The sequence below is a fragment of the Hippopotamus amphibius genome, chromosome 16 (assembly GCF_030028045.1).
Source record: "Hippopotamus amphibius kiboko isolate mHipAmp2 chromosome 16, mHipAmp2.hap2, whole genome shotgun sequence".
In the NCBI taxonomy this organism is placed as follows: domain Eukaryota; kingdom Metazoa; phylum Chordata; class Mammalia; order Artiodactyla; family Hippopotamidae; genus Hippopotamus; species Hippopotamus amphibius.
The window spans coordinates 32332731-32338730 of NC_080201.1; positions in this window are offsets into that span (position 1 = coordinate 32332731).

The window sequence follows — 6000 nt, forward strand, 5'->3', positions numbered from 1 at the left end:
TTCATATACATGTATAGCTTGTGGAACAAACATATATATTTCCTTTCCCAAATATTTTCAATGATGAGATACAGTCTTCTTCTTCTTCTTTTTTTTAAAAGTATTTAGGATAGATGTAGGGTAGCCCATCTGGGAAGCAGGATGCTGAATAAGATAACTGTTTATTTTTTTATTTTTTCAAAATACTACAGTGTAACCACATTGTATGTAAGGTGTGGGGTGTGGTGATGGTGGTGATGGTGGTGTGGTATGTGTGTTTAGTGTGGCAGTTGCATCTTTAACTAGATTATGAACCTTTCTTCTTTTCCTCTGAGCTAACAATGATGGAGTTTAGTTCTTTATCTGAAATGTGTCCTAGTAAATACATGTAATAAGACCTAATTTGAAAAAGCAACAGAGGATGTTCCTGGCTACTTAACTTTGCAGCACTGCCTTCTGGCTGTCCTTTGGGAAATAACTGTTTATCTTTTTTTTTTTTTTTTACTATGCTTCTTTGGATTCTTCAAAGAGAACACTTGGGAAACTTTGATTTATTTCCCAAATACAAACAACATGAAACCTGAACTTCTGGTTCAAGTGTTCTAACCTGGCACCAAGGTTAGAACACAAATTGACTGATGGGTCCCAGACCAGTTTAGATTCATGGTAGCAATGCATGTACTATTTGTATCGAACTAACTGGCCAATGTGCTGAGCAGAGGTGGGCACAGGAGACCAGTGAGAAACAGACCGTTTCAGCACAAGAAAATGCCAAAAAGTTCTTTTATCACTGTTGTGACCATAGATATTACCAGGGAAAAATTTAAGACCTAGAGCATGTAAGATTAGGTTACCAACCACAGATCAAAGGAGTGAGGAACAGAGACAAGAAATGACCTGCCTTCTAAGTACCTGAATTTATGAAACCTCCTGGACATAATCTCATAGTAGAACCTCAGTTCTGGTCTCTATTACAATCTATCCTAAGGAATAACACATGTACAAGATTATTCATTACAGTACTGTCAGTAACAGCAAAAGTCTGGAAACAACTTAAGTGATCATCTTGGTTGCCTGGTTAACCAGATTATGGAATGCCCATACGATGGAATACAATAAAATCATTTTTAAAAAAATGAGAATACTCTTTATGAATGGAATTAGAATGATTTCAAATGACAAAACCAAGATGAGAGATAACAGGGTACGCTATAATGGGGAAAAAAGGCAAAACAAGAATACATGCATATGATTATATTTTCTTATATATATATACAAAAATATCTCTGGAAGGGTACATAATAAACTGAATCATTGGCTTCTTCTAGAAAAGGACACTGGATAATGGGGGACAAGGTTTGGGAGAGAATTCTCACTGTATATCTTGAACTTTCAACCAGACAAATGTAATTCCTACTCAAAATAAATAAAATTAATACTTTAAAGCAAAGTAAAGTTACATTGGGGTTGGGGGGTATGTGAATTGGGAGACTGGGATTGCCATCTATACATTACTAATAAGAAAAAAATATCAAATTGTACACTTTAAATATATGCAGTTTATTGTATGTCAATTGTATCTCAATAAAAGTTCTTAAAGAAAAAAAGTAAAAACTAAAAAAAAAAAGCAAAAAAAGAAAATTACATTAAATAAGGTTTTAAAAGTTAATTAAGCCTTTCTTGGGGGGGAGGGGCAGCATAGCGGTGGGGAATGGGAGGTACAAAGTGCTGGGTGTAAGACAGGCTACAAGGATGTGTTGTACCATGTGGGGAATACAGCCAACATTTTGTAACAGCTGTAAATGGCGTGTAGTCTTTTAAAATTGCATAAAAAATTTAAAAATTAAAAGAAAAACGTCAATTAAGCCTTCTTAATCTATGAGGTATCATTTTTGCACCTGTAGGTCTGAAACTTTTTCAAAATGAGAAGATCGAGTAAAAACAAGTAAAAAAGAATATGCTCTGCCCTGGGGTAATAAGTTGGGTTTCTCCAGCTAGAGGCTGTCAAAGGGGAAGTGCTAAAGATAATTTGCTTGCTTCAGAAGTACATTTATATTGGCCTGCAAGCTGAGGGCAGAGTGGAAATCCTTTCTGTGCTACCATCATGAGCCGGGTTTCTGACACCGGCAATGCAGCTTCTGACTGTGCCCTCAGAATCAGACACAACCCTCTTCAGTTTTTTTTTTGTAAGGACTTTTATTGAGATATAGGTGACATACAATAAATTGCATATATTTAAAGTGTACAATTTGATATTTTTTTCTCATTAGTAATGTATACATGGCAATCCCAATCTCCCAATACATCCCACCCTAACCCCGCCCCCGCCCCACCCCGTTTTCCCTCTTGGTGTCCATATGTTTGTTCTCTACATCTGTGTCTCTACTTCTGCCTTGCAAACCAGAGGCACAACTTTTTTTAACTGAAAATGGCCAACTCCCTCTTGGGTTGGTTTTAAGTACAGGGGGAGAAATGTCATAGTTAACCCTTTCCCTCCACGCTTTGGCAACTGAGCAGACAGAATGCCAAACATGTAGTAAAGACTTAAATGAAGTCAAAGCTTCAGTTTTGGAAAAAATTTCTTGGCTGCCCCCTGGAAAGAGGGGCAGCCCCTTGGAGACTCATAGCAAACAAGGTATTTCCTTTGTGTGGGCTTAGAGAGAGTAAATGTGCGATGAGATAGTTTATGACAGAGGGATGCTTGGATGAAAAGAAAAGAGAGTCAACAAATTTGTGTTTCAGTCCCCACTCTACCTCAACACTTATCATAGGATCTTAATTTTTACAGCCTGAGTAGCCTCCCCTATTAAATGGAATCATAATCACTGCCTCACCCACCTTCCTGGACCAGAAGATAAAAAAGGATACAAAGCATTTTTAAAACTATGGCAGACTTCCCTGATGGCGCAGTGGTTAAGAATCCACTTGCCAATGCAGGGGACATCGGTTTGATCCCTGGGCTGGGAGGATCCCACATGCCTTGGAGCAACTAAGCCCGTGCGCCACAATTACTGAGCCTGAGCTCTAGAGCCCTTGAGCCACAACCACTGAACCCTCGTGCTGCAACTACAGAAGCCCGTGAGCCTAGAGACCGTGCTCTGCAACAAGAGAAGCCACTGCAATGAGAAGCCCATGTGCCGCAACCAAGAGTAGCCCCTGCTCACCGCAACTAGTGAAAGCCCACACATAGCAACGAAGACCCAAAGCAGCCAATTAATTAATTAATCAATTAAAAAAACTATGGCACTAGAGGTGAATGTTAGGTTAATAAACACAAGACAAAATACTTTTTGGTGATGATTATGAAGTTTTCAGAGAGGCAAACATATCTTTAGGATCAGATATATCATAACTTTCTAGTCTTAAACCTTCATCTGCTGTGTGACCTAGGACAAGTCCTCTAGCCTCTCTGAGCATTAGTTTCCTCAGTGCAAAATGCTGTTAATGTTACCTACTTAACAAAGCAGCTAGCAGTGAGAATTAGGTGGAGTAACCAGTACAAAGCGGAGAGCTCACCAGTTCCTTTCCCGTGTACCTTGGCTAATGAATCACGGTCTCCATAAAAGGACACTTCGTTTGCTGATTTACTTCATTCCTCAAAGTCTGCTCAATTTTTCTGTAAATCTACAACTGTTCTAAAAAATAAAATCTATTACTTAAAAAAAAAATGTATTTAAAATGTAGAGTGATTGAAAAGGGGGACTCTGGAGCCAGACTGCTCGGGTTGGAATCATAGCTTTGCCATTTACCAGATGGATGACCTGGGGAAATTCAGTAACAGTTTTGTACTTCAGTTTCCTCATCTATAAGCACTATGTAAATTTTTGCTATTAATATAAAATAATACAAATGATTACTTTTATTATTATTACATTGTACTCAACAATGGGAATACAGTGATGAACAAGGCAATTGAAGCAAAGCACTCTGAAATCACCCACTGTTATCTTAAATGTAGCCCTGAAGAGGTTAAGTGGCTCCACCAGTGCCACATAGCTAGTTAATGAGAGAGGACTAGAGAAGACCAGCTAGGACTAGTGAGAGACTTGTAGATTGCAAGCCACTGTCTCTCCACTGCCCCATGCTGTACATCGAGATTCAAACCTGGACACTGCAGAGTCCTGGAAGTACCAGAGTGGACTTGGGAAGTCAGCCCAACAATTCTGCGCATTCCTGACCTCCATCCTCTTTCTACATCCCATTCCTTAGGTGTTGTTCTTGCCTGGCCTGCATGTGGCTCCTCCTGCAAATTTCAGACTTGGAGTTCATGGAGGAGACAACGTGGAAACGCCACATGCCCCATACCACTTGCATTTCTTTTGTGCTTGTGAATCTTACACAAGAACAAAAGTTGGGTCTCTCAGAGACCTCCTGGAAAGGGGCAGATCCAGGTTTGGTGGGGCCTGAAGTGTATACAACACTGCCGGCTCTCTTTTAGGAAAGAAATACATAATTACGAATTAAAAATGAGGTACCAGCCCTTGGAATGCATGCAAATGAAGGGCCCTGAAGTTTAAGCATAATTAGCTTCCTGGTAAATCCAGCTCTGCTCCTACAATTACTAATTCCCTTCCTTCCCTCTTCCCTTCGTCTTTGCTTCCATCCTGCGTACCAGGCAGTAACTTCCTAAGTTTACATTCTGATTAAAAAAAAAACTTTGCTCCAATCTGCACATTATTATCAACATTATGATACAGGCACAGCTTTTCTTGATACGAAAGGATAAAATGATGTACAGTTAACCTGTGGGTGGTATGTAATCACGCTATGTGGGGCTGTGCTTTAGATTTGATAGACCACAACGTAGCCAGAAGCTACCGATTTCTGTTTACATTTGTGAACACACCCAGAGTCAGGGTGCTCTATGTCGGGACATTCAACAAATAAAATGATCTTCTCAGGAGGGGCGGGGGACTTCCCTGGGGGTCCAGTGGTTAAGACTCCACCCTTCCACTACACGGGGTACGGCTTCAATCCCTGGTCAGGGAAGATCCTGCATGTTGTGGGGTGCAGCCAAAAAATTAAAAAAAAAAAAGGCAGGGGAGTGATATAACAATCTAGAGAAGAGAATATCATATAGTTATGCATAATTATGAGTGATTAATAGAATTTTTTACACATCTCATCTGACCTAATGCTTACACCATCTGATGTATGTAGCATGGCTTTATTAAACCCTTGCCCCCAATGACAGATTGGAGACCCAGGGCTACAGTGACTTAAGTTTGATTCTGAACGGTTCCCTGTTAATTTCCTTTCTCACAGCACCCCCCCACCCCCCTGCCCCCGCTATCCTCACATCCAGGGGACACAAAGACTGCACAGGCCGCACACGGCACAAAGAACCCACAGACAAAATAAGTCGAGGCCATTTTGTGGGTAATTTGGGGATAGGAACTGTTCCTTGGGGGTGGGGGTGGGGTGGGGGTGGGGTGGGGGTGGGTGGGGGTTGTCTTCTGGGCTGCGATCATCCAGATGAGTCATCTAGGTTGATCCCATGATTTGCAGAGCTCCTCACCTCTGCCCTCCCCGCGGGCGGCAGTATCACCCAGCCCTGGAGCCGGGATCGCGTTGTGCCCTTCACTGCCCTGCTCCTCCCCAGCAGCCGGGCACAGAGCCACCAGCCCCGAGCAGGAGGGAGGAAGCGTGTGTCTCCCAGCGGCTGTCAGCTTTCCCAGCTGACTCACCTCGACACCTCCCTCCCCCTCGCCGGGCACACAGCCTCCCAACTTTCCATTTTTTCAGGCTTGTCTGGTGGTTCTCGTTCTCGGGGTGGGGGGGGATCACCCCCTCCTGCTGCCCGGGGCGCCTGGTCTGCAGCCTGGGGCGGCCAGCGGCAGCACCCAGGCACCCTGCCCACTGCCCTGGCGGGCCCTCTCTCAGGACAATTCAAAGCGGCTGTAATGGAGAGTTTGGAATATAGGTCAAGGTGCTCTTGGAAGGGCCCAGGGGAGGATCACCTGACCGGGAGGTGGGTGACTCAGCGGGAAGGGAAGGGGTGGGGGCTGGGATCTCCTGGCC